The sequence below is a fragment of the Corvus moneduloides genome, chromosome 10 (genome assembly GCF_009650955.1).
Source record: "Corvus moneduloides isolate bCorMon1 chromosome 10, bCorMon1.pri, whole genome shotgun sequence".
Classification (NCBI taxonomy): Eukaryota; Metazoa; Chordata; class Aves; order Passeriformes; family Corvidae; genus Corvus; species Corvus moneduloides.
The window spans coordinates 4,719,637-4,735,073 of record NC_045485.1 but is presented as its reverse complement, the minus strand read 5'-3'; the positions used below and the strand labels follow the sequence as shown (position 1 = coordinate 4,735,073).

The 15,437-nt window shown below is 42.8% G+C and overlaps 1 protein-coding gene across 2 annotated transcripts in view; it reads left to right on the top strand.

The window, feature by feature from the left end:
- The first annotated feature begins 8,723 nt into the window (after positions 1-8,723).
- The window catches only part of AMER3 (APC membrane recruitment protein 3), a 37,132-nt gene continuing 30,418 nt past the window's right edge, over positions 8,724-15,437 (top strand). For both annotated transcript variants that reach the window (XM_032120081.1, XM_032120082.1), the window contains exon 1: positions 8,724-8,840. The gene's annotated coding sequence lies outside the window, so the exon portion shown is untranslated. The remainder of the gene's footprint in view (positions 8,841-15,437) is intronic.

Below are 15,437 nucleotides of genomic sequence, written 5' to 3'. Positions count from 1 at the left end.
ACATTTTTTTCTGCCTAGAAATATTTCAAATTAATTTTAAAAAATGACAGCTGTTCTTCTGACTCCTTTTGCCCACACTTTCCTCCTCTTCCTCTCTTACCCGAGTGCCCTGTGTATGCACTGCCCACAAAGCAGGGCGAGATCCAGAGGGACCCTGGAGCTGCTCTGGGGCCTCTTGCAGCGCTCGTGCGGCAGCCCCAGCCCCAAGAGCACGGAGGCCCCAGCTGGAGGTGCAGGAGCTGTGCCCCCTCCCCCTGCCTCCTGTCCTCGGTCTCTGCAGAGCTGGGCTGTCACCAGCGCATTCCCCACGGCTTGGGATGGGGGCTGAGCCCAGCCAATAATCCGCTGCTGGGCTGCTGAGAGCAGTGTCATTACTCCTGTTTGCTTCAGAAGTGGGTCTGGTGTCCCCCTCCTCACAGAAAGGGCTGATGACTGCCACAGTCTGACAGGCACATCACCTCCGCTGAAGGCTTTTGTTCACCTATGAACAGCCAAATGGGAGAACTCTGAAATAAAGCACACATTACTGATACGCTTGGACACTGAAGGGATGTGACAGGCCAGCACCTTGATAATCAGAACTACATCAGACATTTCACCTGGAAAAACAGCAGCACATATTAGGTAGATCAGGCAAAAAATTCACAACTTCAAATACCTGCTCAAGTGTCAAAAAAAGACCTTTAAGGGATAGGGAAAGCAATATTACAGTCAGTGAATCTTGAAGCCCTGATCAGAATGTCTTGGGGGCACGGTGCCAGGCACACAGACTCACCTGGGAGCCACTGCTGGGAAAGCAGGTGATTCCTGCCCACCTGGCTGCCCACTCCTCCCCTCACTGCCACTTGTGGGAAGAAGATCACAGCAGTTCACAGCTGGCCTCCTCCCTGACTCATGCTTCTCTGCATATTACCTGGGCTCTTCCACTACTCAGGTATTTCAGCACCTTGTTATTTGAGATAATTTCTAATTACTGGGGCAATGCTTCCCAATCTGGAGTAGACTAACCTGAGTTTGATCCATGCTGGCATTAGGGAAAACATCTGTAAAGGGAAAGAGCCAAAGGCAGGGAAATCTGCCTGCTCCAGCCCTGTCTGGCACTCCTGTGACTGATTTGCAGGGCGTCCACCACAGACCCCCTCCCCTTCGAGTGAGGGGATGCAGCAACACGTCTTGTACAGAACTTCATACTAAAGCAACAAATGAGGAAAGCAAGGTCTGTCATCCTCATGCCATTTCTGTCTAAACACACGTACCTACATGTGAACCCAGACTTCATTCTTGACTGGGCAGCTCATTTAATGAGCTGACGAAGAAGTTAACTCATTTTGTGGTGGGATTCTGTCCACTTTGGGATACCACTCTGTCAGTTCTAAAAGAACCAGGCTCTTTGAGACACTGCCAAGCTCCAAATAACTTCACAGCTATAACTGTGCAGTCAGCAGCACTCCCCACTTCACTCTCATACACCTCCCACTCAAATTCTGCAAACTCATCAGTCACCTGCTGCTTTTTTTTTCCCACAGCAAAATCCCAACATATCAAGGGCCTTGAAGCACCTTAAAGTGTCTGATTTTCAAGAAAAGTTAGACTCCTTGTTTCAAACCAGTTACATAGACACTTTTTTTGAAAGGTGCAGGTTCTGGAAGTGGATTTTAGGGCAAGAAATTTCCATCTCCAAGACCAGGCTGAATGGGGCTTTGAGCAATCTGGTCCAGTGAAAGATGTCCCTGACCATGGCAGGGGGGTTGGAATGAGATGATCTTTAAGGTACCTTCCAACCCAAACCATTCTATAATCTCTGTATTAGAGTTCAAGAATAATTTCTGAATCTCTTTCCCAAAATCAAAGTGTCCTATTTTGCAGGCTTACCACCCTCCTCAACACACAGCAACAAAGAACAGAGCATCCACCCCACACTAACACAGCCTCACTTGCATGGTCCCACTGCGCTCGGCTCCAGGCTGTCTGTCCTCCCAGCAACTGTTCCCATCTCCCAGCCCTGCACTGGCACTCCGCTACTGGCTCAAAATGGCTTCTGCACATTTGTTAGAGAAATGTGTTACAGATTAATGTGCTTGAGTCCCGCCTAGGCCTATCAGCTGGCTCAGAAACATTAATAACCCCTCTGTGAAAAATCAAACTGCTGCGAGAGATTGTTTTGTTGGAGTGATGGCAGCAGCCAAAGCCATGAAAGGATAAACCCAAAGAATAGTACTCAGCAAACCATCCCTCCCTAAATAGCCTTCCAGCTACAAGACACATAAAAGATCATATTTTAAAACTTGCTGGTAATTAGTGTAACTGCAAACCAAATGATGACCTTGGCATTGTCAATACTCATGATCCATTAATGGAGCATTTCGTCAGATGCTGAGTCCTTTCAGTTTCACTGCTTTATTTACTGTTACTGCAAAAATACATTAGTGGTCATATTTCACCACCAGAAGAGCCTTGCTTGTAATGCCATACTCTACCACAAACATCATTTGGTGATCTTGAGGAACATAGAGGTTTCACCTTCCAGCTATGATGGCAACTCAGGCAGCAGCAGGCAGGAAGCTTCTGGAGTCGGCCACCACCACCCAGGATGTGGAAGGCAGGACAGCAAGAACAACCAACACTGCCAAGATTATCTCTAGGTCTGCTAGCCAACTGCATTTAAAACTGTGTGTTTTATTCTCTTCTAAGATTTAAAGCTTGCCACTTCAAAATGAAATCTGGCCGTAACATTGCCCCTAACAACATAAATCAAACACACAGATTTATTTCAAAAATGTATGTTCCACCAAGTAAATCAAGCAGAAGCGTTGCTAACCGCATTGTTACCACCTGCACTGCTGGCAATTTCAAAGGCTTCATCTTTCATCCATCTTCCAAATGTTCTTTTGTTTGTCTGCATTTAAATACTGACTGGAAGACCAGTGGGATTTTACACACAGCACAGGGCTACATGTCACAGTTCACAAACTGGCTGTAGTGCTTGTTTTCCTCAAGGACCAACCACCTACACTCAGCCAAGAGGTTTCTTCCCTCAGAACAGGACTTGTGATTTGGTTCCTGGCCTCCACACGAGCCATGAGGACTCCTTTACAAGATCCTGTGACAGGTGTGTCTTCTGCAGTGTGAGCAAGCCAGCTTCTGTACAACGCACGGTTGTTTATTTCAGTGGGATATGAAATACAAGCATCGAAGCAGTGGAAGGGAGCAGTGAAAGAGAACAGTGAAAGGGAGCAGCAGCCTGTCCTGCTCACAACTCGGTGTGCCACTGTCCCTCCATTTAGATCTGAGCCTGCTGTGTTATTGCATTCATCCTCACTCACTTCTTTCTTATTTAAGCTGTTTTGCTTTTAGGCCTCCTTTGATCCCAACTTTATTGTTTGAAAGGCTGTCCCATGAGAGCCACTGAAAAAATTTCTGCCTCACTGATGGACTGTATGTATTATTTGAAGCTGTGTATCTATGGCTACTTACACCTATATATCTCTTTTTTTGGCTTCCTGACTGAGTCTTTAACAAAGTCTTCAGAGCATTCGATGTATTCAGGCAGAGAGCAATATAAAATTAAGCAGGGAAACCAAGTCACACAAAACAGTAACAAAATATTTCCTATAACCTTCCCTCAAGGCATCACTACAGCATCTTCCCCAGCAGAAGCTGAGAAAATTTTGCTTATAGGTTGCTCTGGGATGGCTGTGGAATAGCACATTTTGCCATCCCCATGCTTTGCGCTGAATAATTATTTTGCCTTTCAGACAGCAGTGCCTGCTAATGAAGTTCAATAAACTGGAGGTATTCTTGTCTCATCTGGACAGATGTCTATGACACACAGGCATATCTGGAAGGAAAAAGCTTCTGAAAATATGCCTTGTATTTAAACATTTCTGTATTCATGTCCCTGAGGTTTCTTGTCCCTCCCAGGTGTTGTCTCTGGTCTCTAGAGCCCTGGAGTTTTTCGTGATTTGGTAAAACAATTCTTTTGACATAGTTCTTCATAGCATATAATGCAGCTAATTTTTCCACATTGATTTTAATAGACAAATATTTATTACTCAAGAGCTTTTTGTTTAAAGCAGAAAGCTTAAGGGCAGTCACTACTCCAACAGAAGCAGCTGGAGAAACATCTTCAATACTTTCTTTTCTTCCTCAAAAGCCCTTTAAATTCTTTGGGGCAACAAGCAGTTCACAATCAGTCATCCGCAGTCCCCAGGATAGCAATAATGAGACTGTGATCAGTCCCATTCCAAAGGCACTTGGCATTCCTTCCTGCCCCTGATGGCATCATTGGTGCAGCTGGGAGGCCTGGCTGGCAGGCAGGACAGCCAAGCTTTTTAATACCCTACCTGCTGCACCTCATCATGCCCTTGACTGCAAATAGGGCAACATCAGTGCCTCACAGGGAAGACAAGCAGGAGATGTTGAGGCAGAGCATCCTTGCAGAAATCTGTGGATGCAAATCTCTTTATTTCTTTTGCTAAGTACTGATGTTATTAACAGCAATTCATGATTCTAAAATTTGCAGCATACACTAGCTCACCAAGCAACTGAGAAGAGAGTAACAATTAACTTAATGAAAGCCCTGGGAAGGAGTCAGATAAGTAGCAAGGATTGCTCCCTTCCACCTAGGGCAGTCTCCTGCTAGCAATCCGGACAGAAAAAGCTCCATATCCCATTACCAATTCTCTTCAACATGCAAGCCCAAGAAATACTGATAAGAATCCATGAATAATTAAGTTTAACCTGATGTTAGCAGAAACTGGATTGGGGATGTTAGGCTCTTCATTAGTTCACTGGCAGGAAATAGCCTGGATCAAATTCATTCTGTAAGCAATTCCTTGGAAACAAATAGAGCTAGCTCAGCAAACACTTTTGTTCTGAGTCTCAGGGTTAAAGAATCTGCTACATTATTCCATGGCACAAAATTAAAAAATAGCATAGACTGCTTTTTGTGAATTGCTTATGCTAATAGTTGTCTTTAATCACTGGATGCAAACATTTCCTACCCACCATGAGGAGACTCAGGCTTCCATGTCTGGGAGGCTGGGCCTGCTTCATCTAAAAACTCCCTCTTTGTTTTTCCACACTGCCCCTCATGAAGGTTTTCCTCCACCTTTCCCCAACCCTCCTCATACCAAGGATCTCTGCCACCCTACTCTTCCCTCGCCAGGGACTGTATATTCCTTAGTCCCTCTTCCTTCAAGGGCCCTCCTCCTACTCACCATGCCAAGGGCTGTGTGCATCTGCTGAACAGATGGCAGCTGTGCCATGTGCCCCTCATTTACAGGTTTTTGATTTCCCTTCCCTTTTATGCCCGTCGATGCCCCAAACAATTCTGGATGGGCCGAATTATTCAGAATTAATCAGAGAGGATGATTAGGTTCTCCAATGGCCAACATTTTGATCCAAGTTGATCAACAGCCATGGTGAAATAGCCTGAAATGAAGTGATAGCAAAAAAGGATAGTTGAGGGAACTGCAAGTTGAGGACTATTTAGGAAGTAAAAAAAGCTCTACTGTAATGCATGAGGGCTACCATGGATCAGCTGCTATTCAACATACTGTGCATTTAGCAGTGTGTGCAATGGCACTGTGATTTAGGTCAATGCAGTTTATGGCCATGGACAGCTGATGGATTTAAGCTACTTCCCATGAGGGAGGGAAATAAAAGGCTCTAAAGCTGGAAATTTCTGTCCATATGGGCATCCCAAAGTCAACATCCTAAAACTTGGAATTCTCTCATCATGGAAGATGCTTTACCTGAATCTCCAAGAACAATTTTGGGTATCTCATCCAGGTCTAGAGTGATCCCCTCTAACTTCTCCAGCAAAGGGACAAAAGGTCCCATTTGTTAGAAATGAGGACACTACACGAGAGCTTTCCCAGTTCCTGAGGAGCAGCAACAGACTGTTCTAGAGACTGCATGTATGGAAACTACCTGAAATGATGTTGGAGGTAAGAGCTCCTTCCTGTCCAGATTATTTTCTCCAATTCCTTGTTTATTGAACTTGATTTGAACATGAAGTAGGCTTTAAATGTAATTCTAAGTGCTCTCTGTTCCCTACATCCTTCTTCACATGGCATATTTGGGTATATCTTTTCTGATGTACCTTTACCTTTAATGCCTACACTTCAGAGTTCAGAAACTCAGCTCAGAAATTGTATGTGTGAATAACTTTCAAATAGAAAATCTAAGCTCCTAGTTTTGCTCAGACAGTACCAACACCAGCCTGGAATCAGCACCAGAATCACAGAATCATTAAGGGTGGAAGTAGACCTGTAAGACTATCCAGACCCACCGCTAACCCAGAACCACCACGATGTTCATGGCTAAAGCGTATCCCCAGGCGCCACATCTGCGTGCTTAATGTACACTTCCAGTGATGGGGACTCCACCACTGCCCTGGGCAGCCTGCTCCAATGCTTGACAACCCTTTTGGTGAAGAAATTTTTCCTAATATCTAATCTGAACCCTTCCCTGGCACAACTTGAGGCCATTTCCTCCTGTCCTGTCCTGTTCCTTGTTACCTGGAGGCAGGGTCCAATCCCCACCTGGCTGCAGCCTCCTTCAGGGAGTCTTAGAGAGTGAGAAGCTCCCCCTGAGCCTCCTTTTCTCCAGCCTAAACACCCCCAGCTCCCTCAGTTGCTCCTCACCGGACTCGTGCTCCAGCCCCTTCCCCAGCTCCATTCCCCTCTCTGGACACACTCCAGCCTCTCACCATTTTTCTTGAAGTGAGAGGCCCAAAATTAGTACTTGAGGTGTGGTCTCACCATTGTCCAGCACAGGGGGATGGTCACTGCCCTGGTCCTGCTGGCCACACTATTGCTGATACAAGCCAGGATGCCATTGGCCTTCTTGGCCACCTGGGCACAGGTGACAGCTGTGACCTCTGATTGATTCTCATGTCTATCAGCACTTCTAACATGCCTCGGTGTTACTTTGAGCAAAGAAGGACTTCAGCATTTTATGGGCCTCCTCTTTCCAAAACAAAGGGGAGGCTCTCAAAAGCAACATCACTGCAGAGCAATGAGGTACTACCTGAAAATTTGGTGGCTTTGTATACCCCTCATGAAGAAAGGTTCCTCCTATACTAACACAGACATCTCATGCAGAATAAAACCCATCAAATCTATTTCTAATTAATGTATTTCTTCTCACGATTGTTCTTAATCTACTTGCCAGAACTACTGGGATTCACCCACAGCTTGTTCTTTCCTCCCACCAGTCTCTTGGTGAAGTCACACAAAGGATTTCTACTTGTTGCAGGTTGGATTTAACCCGTTTTTTCCCCCCAAGGTGTAATTTTCCAGTCTCTACCATCAGGGGCACTTGAGTAGCTTACTGCCTGGCACTCACAGCAGGAGCACTCTGTTCTGCCGGCTTTAAAGTTAACAGGCTGATTTTTCAGCTTTAGAAGCTTAGATGGCATAAAAGTTCAAGCTCCTTTCCTCCCCGTCTCCAAGATTCACCTAAAGCACACAGTGAAAAGGAAGATGAAAACAGGTAGCAGGTTAAGGCTTTTGTTCCCTTTCTGCTGTGATACAGAGACAGAAGAGATTAGCTCTCTGGCTGATGCACCTGCTCCAGTTGTGAGGGAATGCTCATTTTCAGTTCATGCAGAGCTGGAGATTTTCTAAATGCCTCCATGGATTGGACTTGTCTGAAGTTGCTCTGTCGCAGACATCCAAGAGCTGCCTGTTTGTTGCCTTAGAGCAGCTGAAGTAGCCCCTACATCAGGAGGGCATCTTCCCTGCAGATACACCAGTCTGCAACAACTGCTGTGTTATCCTGAGTGCAGCTCTAAAATGGAGCTCACATGAGAGCTACTGAAGTGGATTAAGCCACTGCTTCATGGCATACACTCTGGCTTTTAAGAGGCTCCTATCATGCCCTCAGCAGAGGTGTTTCAACAAGCAGGAAGAAGGCAGGGGGCTTGAGAGGCTGATGTAAAGGACTTAGATAGGAATTAATGGGACAATCAAGGTACAATCAGGTTGGGAGCCCTTCAGGAGAGAGAGCTGGGGGAAGGATGCCAGCTTCACACTTCTGTGAAATTAGAGCCCTAGTGTTTGTGATGGTAATAAACTCACCTATATAACAAAGAATGATGTTGTAACATCAGATGTTGCCTTCACTGCACACTGAAGCAGAAATTAGACTGACTGTAAGGAGAATTGGGTAAATGATTGTTGAAGGCAGTATGAGGCTAGCACCAGGCACTCCAGCCTTGGGCAGCTGAAATAGTCACTCTTTCCCCTCACACCACTTTGCTCCCGCATGAAATCTCTTCCGACTCCAGTAACACAAGCTCTACAAAGGGTGGCACAGTCCAATAGCCTGCATACACTGCCAGTGAAGCATCACACTAACCTAAAACACATTCAGATCACTTTTCCTGAATCCTAGTCTGAAACAAAACAACATGTGAGAAGTGAAATTAATTTGGATGTATTCCTCCCTATTTAATAAGCAGTCATATAGAGAGAAACCAAAATGCTGGATCAGAAACTCCCAAGCTTACGTCCTGGGCTTTTATTCCTGAAGCAAAGAAGGCATTTCCATGGCATCAAGCAGATGGCTGAAATAAGCATCTTTCCTATATCAAGCTCCATGTGGAAGCTTAGGATCTATGTAAGGTATGAAAAAGCTACAAGCTGGAGGAATGAGGGGGTGGGGATGAAGGAAGAAGGAGGAGGAAAAGACAGGGGGGTGGAGAGTAACACTGGAGAGCAGCAGTGGTCCAGCCCCTCAGAATCTGAAAGCATCACCGGAGCCTCCGGATAAAGACCAGCTTCAGGAGCAAGGCTAGGAGACAGAGGATTTCTGCTCAGTAATAAAACATGGTGAGTAGGATTTTTGTGATCTGCCTCGCTTGTTCTGGTGCAATGGCATTTCTTTTGCTCTGAGACAGCAACTCTGAGTGACTATTATTTTGGGATGACTGTTTCTTTCTGAAGCATTGCTTTTTACCTCTTTCTCCATACATCTGACAAGCCTGTGCCTGTATTTATAAAAATGCACATCCTATCTCCTTTTAAAGCAATAAATTACTGAGGACAGCCAAAGCTGTCAGTATTAACACTTTGCTGTCTGGTACCAACAGGCTGCTGGTCAGGGCAAAAAAAAAAAAGCCCTGTTTCCTTCTTAGGTATGCAGTGGAAATTTCTGCTCTGCTGCCTTCTCTTAGCAATACAGCGATGATTCGGAAGCTTCCTGCACAGGAATTAAAGCTGCCCTTTTACATGATGTAATTGGAACATTTCAAGCAGTTATGTTTCTTTCAGCCTCAGGTATAGAAGAAAACTGAGTGAGGGGTGCAGAGGTTTTGTCAGAGAAGGAGCCTCCTTTTGTCATGGCCTCAGCCTCCCTCTGCCCTGCCACACACCCCATGCGTGGCTGGGGGAAGCTGTGGGTGCCCTGGATGGGGCCGGGGGAAGCACTGGGTGCTGCTGTGTCCCCAGGGATCCTTCCTGTCAGCATGCAGCAGGACAGTGTGCTGGGAGTAGAAACGTGGTTAATTTTACTACGAAAAATCCTGAGCTCCACGAAACAGTTGTCAGGGCTTAAAGGAAGGTTCAGACTTCCCTATAGCACATTGCTAATAAGATTAAGCATTTAACTACACATCTTTCTAGTATTCTGCTGCGGAGTCTAAGATTTTACTTTGTGTGCTCAATGGAATGAGGGTTGAATTAAAAACAAATCAATGTGCTTTTCACTGGTTCTTCATGAGAAAGCCATTGCCTGACCTAAATGTATATGCAAATAATTAGGCATCCTGGGTTACCCAAGAGAGCCAAATGATTAAGGGGAATGATACAATACAGCCACTAACAATGATGAGAGGAGTACTCCTAAGGAGAGGCGTGATCTCAATGCAGGTTTGTGTGTCACACAGGCGTCTTTAAAAATAAACATTCTGCTGTTTCCTGAATCATGACTGTCCCTGATTACATCCTCCATCCTTTCCAACCTGTTCTTTTCTGCTTCCTAATGGAGATGAGATAGTAGCAGGGTAATCAGTTTAAGGGAGAAGATGAGCCCTGCTTTAAAATCCTCTTTGGTTTTTACCAGAAGAACTGTTATGTTTATTTGCTTACTAGAAACAGTGTTACAATAACTGCAGTGAGAACATCACTATTCTCTGGCAAGGAAGCCGTATTCTGCTTTGCAATTAAAAATCAAATTAACAGAATGGAATATACGTTCATGATTATTACTATTTCCATTATTAACTTCCATCTTCTGAAATAGAGAGTTAATGTTTTTGCCTGTAAATAAACAGTGTTATTCCAAAACTACCTCCCTCACACACTTTACTGGGAGCACCAGCTGTTCCTTATGTGCTGCTAATTGATTAGATACTAAACACTAAAAATTAGTGTTGTTCACTGACTTTAAAAGTAGCTATGGCTTTCACCACCTCATGCTTGCTTGTTTTTGCATTTTAGGACTTCCAACTGGTGGCCAGTAAAAATCCTCCTGAGGTTAAGAAATGGGAGAGCCTCCCAGAGTGCTCTGTTCTTTTCCCCTTTCCCATTACACAATTTATCAAGAAATATCTTTAAAAAATTTTCATCCTAAAATGCATGGATTTGAAGCATAATGCATGTCCATATACCCAAACCAGAGAGATGCTTTCGGGAAATTTATTATGCTACAATTTCTGATGGAAAAGCAGGGTAACATTTTCAAAGGTACCTCTGATACTCAGCATCTTAAGTCTGATTGATATGAAGCCACTTGTGGAGAAGGGATTTTGGACTCACTCCAAACTTGTATTCAAAAACATAAAAGCAGTACAAAGTGAGGTTTTCCCTTCTTTTTGAATTACAAGGCCTAAAAGACTATTCAGGGTTTATCAAATTCTTCATTTAATAAAGGGAAAATGCTTGGAGGGAGGTGAAATTCAGATGCCAAGTGACATGCAGAACTCTGCTTACCAAGAGACAGCAAGGCACCACCTCCACAACCTGCCAGTTGTAAGCGTGATCTAAATGTAAAGAAATCTAAATGTAAAGAAAGAAAAGTCCTATCTCCCCTTCAAAACCACTATATTCTGAATTTTATGTATTTCTATCTCCAAGAGAGATAATTATACATAAATTACACATCAAATGAGCAAGTAAGAGAGGTCCAAGATGGATAGCTGAAAAGATTTTTAAGTAAATGAACCTCAATTATATTTTTTTCCTACTTGAGCAAAGTTATTTTTGAACCAAACTTGCTGAAGCTGGAGACTTTATCTAAATTTCCTCTTTGTAATAGTATTACTTCTACCCATGCAACCTCACTGAAACAGATACTTCTACTTTCCCAGCAGGATGATATTCCTAGAATTACATGCAAGAGGACTGATATTTTACCTTTTCTTTGAAGATAACCTAAACAAACCTTTCTACTCTGTTATCAGCTAGCACGATACAACTTTCACCCAGCCCAAAACACAAAGCAAGGCTCTCTCACATTCCACCACGGAGGGAAACTTGTAGATGGCTGGCAGAAAGTGTTGAGGGCCATGGGCAGAGGCAAATGTGACCCTTCTCTTTGACTCACATGACAGAGGCAATATCTGGACAGTTTGAATCCTGTCTCCACCCACTTTCCTAATGAATATCTAGCTCCACTGCACCCCTCTTTGGCCCTTGTATGTTGGCCTGGACTTAGGAAGGATTTAGGCTTTCTGAATATGGCTCTTATTAACGAGAACAGTTACCTAACTTAGACTTGTTCAGGTCCTCATAACCCAGAACCAGAAGCAATTGCTTTGACTGTCCTAAAATCAAGTCTCCTCAGCCCACAGGAGTGTATTCATCTTTCCATTCTAAAACTTTAATTTACTTTTAGATGAATCACAAACACAGTAAAACCTTCTGGTTTTATGAGAAGGCTGTCACACACCCTGCACAGATGGTATATGTTTGAGCATGAAGTATCTCTGCATTTTATGAGCAGTATTATCCAAATTTGAAAGAAAACCTTATTTCCATTCTAGTATAAGCCTCAAATCTGGTTCTAATTGCCTGCCTAGACACCTGTGAAATCCTAAAAGTGAGCAGCTGGTCTGATCAAGCCAGATAAAAAGTACTGTTTACTGTAGATGGGAAGCCTCAGTGCCGCTGCTGCACCAAATCTTATTGTAAAAGACAACTAAACATAGCCCAGTGTAAGATTCAAGGATGTCCTTTATTTAAAATCATTCCATAAGCAATTTTGCAGATAGTAAAAACCCATTAATTTGTTATTAATGAAGAAAACATTGAGACTCTCAGTACACTGACTGCTGGTTTCCACAGGTTTCCGTTCTTTACAGTGATTTTTAGTTGCAAATTGTATTTCCTTTGCAAAGGTGGAAATCAGGCCCTAGTATATCTTTTATCCCTGTCGAAGAGGCAATATACTGCAAGTCCAAGAGAAGAATAATTGAAAAGGAACAGAGACGGGCACTAGTGTAGCCGAGTGCATGGGTCAATAAATCCCAGAAAAATGTACTATGTTTTAAATGCCTATAATAATATTTCATAGAATTTTGATTAGCTTTACACAACCACTGGAGGGTAACTTTCCCTTACAGCACTTTAATCTGTTTCTAACTTCACTGGTACAGCTTCTGGGGTTAGAGATAGAACTTGTGTCCCTGCAGAGACCAAAAAAAAAGGTATCATGGTATAATCCATTATAACCAGAAGGGCTAAAAGTATTAATAGATATAGAAAGAGAGAATCATCACATAAATATTTCTGGTCTGTTTTTGGAAAGAAGTTCATTGGTAGTTTATGTCACATGAGTATGAGGAGAAACCCAGAGTATGGGAAGTTACAAAACAGCAACTAAGATGAATGTTTTAAAAAATCTGCAGACTCTGGTAGTCTGCCCTGAAGAGCCCTCAAAGAAGTTGACTGAGGAAGTCCTGTCTTTCTTGTTGTTCATTTTAAATAACAATTTTAATGGGGAAGTTTTACAAAGATGTGACAGTCTTAGAATAAGCAGGATGACACAATGAACTAGATACGAGGTCTGGCATGAATCCTGAGGGAGTATTAGAGAAAGAATATATGGGAATAAATAGAGACATTAAATAATTAGAATATATACTTGGTGATTCTATCTATCTATCTATCTATCTACTAGATATTAAAAAACCCAACAAACCAAACCACAAAACCCCCACAAAACCAAAACAACAGCTAACACTTTTTTCCTCATCAGAAGAAATGGAAAAGGTAGCACAGGCTACCATCAGTGTATCTTACATTATTATACTACAGATATTCTCAGTAAAAATGTTACTTGGGCCATTTTGGCTTTCATGTTAAAACTGTTCATCTAATCTATAAAAAAAAAAAAGATGGAAGAACAAGCCTTGAAATTTCTATACCCAGTTATCAAACTGGTCATCCATTGTGTTTCTTATCAAGGAGATACAATTCAGATCAAACATTACTTTATTCCAAAGATTAACTTATGTCATTCTAAATTCTTAGCTTTAATACATTTCATACTTGACAGTAAATAAATCCATCCCTGAAAGCCTTTTTAATGCATCTGCAGGAAAGTTCCCAAGTATGCAATATCCTACAAAAGTGACCTTTGCTTAATACTCAGAATGGGCAGAAACAGCTGCAGGACTTCAAAGAGTCCTACATAACATTGTTGTAAGGCTGGCACTTGCCAATGTCACAGACCTCTAAGGAGCTTCTCGGCAGCATCAGGAGCGTCCCACAGGGACATGGTACCTGCTTCTGCACTTGCAAAGGACGGAGATGTCAGACACTTTATTTCTGGGATATTAATAACTGGTCTTGCATCAGCTGTTTCTGATTGTTTTCTCCACCCTGCTGGAGTTCTGCACACTGAATTGCTTGTTGATCACACCTTGCTTTTCAGAAGAGGAGTGTAATCGTGTCCCAGTGACCTATTTCTAAATATGCAAAACAATTTTCCCGCAGCATCAGTGAACTCCAGATACCTGTCAGTGTAGTAAAATGTTTCCTGGCTTTCATTAAGGGTGTTCTGTAACATTCACATGTAGTGCCAAGTGCAAATAAATGTGCCAACATCTCAATCACACTGATAGACGCCCATCTATCACTACCCACCACGTTTTCCACCGCATGTCAAATATTCACACTTTGCCCTTACGTTCTCTACCTTTTGTCACTGACCTACATTTAGTTGTAAATATTGCTAATCACCTGCTAGTTTGCAGCTTCTGTAAGAAAGGGGCTGTCACTGATCTGCCTGCTGGAGAAATGCTCCCAAATACACAGTCCCGCATCTTGTGAGTTGCTGGTCAGAGTGTGGCTGTTCCAGCAAGGCCTGGCAACTGGAAAGCTTCTGGAGGCTACAGACAGCTGTTATAGTTCAAAATAGACTGAAGACTGCTTTAAGTTCTCTATTAGGAGTACAAAGGCTTGGCTTGGTGCTGAATTTAAAATCTCCTGTTCAGTGTCTCCAATTGTTTATTTATGTCTAACCAATTCAAAACAAGTTAAATCATTAAATGAGGTTTCATTAAGGAGAGATTCAAGCATGCTCTTTCAAGAACAGGACTCTGAGTTATTGTGCTGCTTCCCACCAAGTAAAAATCTGGTTGCTCTGACAGCTTTTAGGTAGTGCTTACTTCGTCCCTGACCTACCTTTATGTAACTCCATTGACTTACTCAATATTCAAGTTGATGTATGACAGGAAAGGGTCAAATGTTTCTACAAAAGAACTGCCGGAAAACTGAAAGTGACATGGCTAAAATAATTAATGACTAATTAAATTAATGAAAACATAAAACAGGTTCAATACTAAACTGTATAGGCAGAGACTGAAATGGGCATTGATACAGGTACTAGAGTATTTTTAGAAACAGCTAATCAATGCACAGTGCAGATTCACTGTGGCGATTCCTCTGCGTGCTACACGGGTCTTTGTAAATTGGAGATGACACTTTTGTCATGACTAACAATGATTTTCAATATGGCGTTTTTGATTTTTGACAATAAAAGTAGCTGTGTAGAAAATGATACATTATGCTCAGGGGGAAGCAAAATCAGTAATTCAGTTTCTGCATGCTTCCAGGGTGGTACCAAGGTTTATGGATTTTCTATTCACAGATAAGAATTATTTTAATATAAAGTGAGCGTCATGTGTCAAAAGTTTGATCTGTTTTCTCAGGAGATTTCCCAACTTGGGATCTTTGTTCTCCTCTAAGGTATAGATGTATGAACTGCTGCCTCCCTGATGCACACATTTGCATGTTGAAGTTTTTCAGGCATTGCTTTTTGTTGATGCCTCTTCTACCTTCAGAACAGAACCTTTACCTTGTTAAAAGCCATCCTGAAGTCATAATCCTCAGTGCAAATCTGCGTATTTCTAACAGACAAAATGTTCTCTGAGCCTCAGCTACCAACCCATAATGTGCACTGTTTTCTCCTTGTTGGATCTTCCA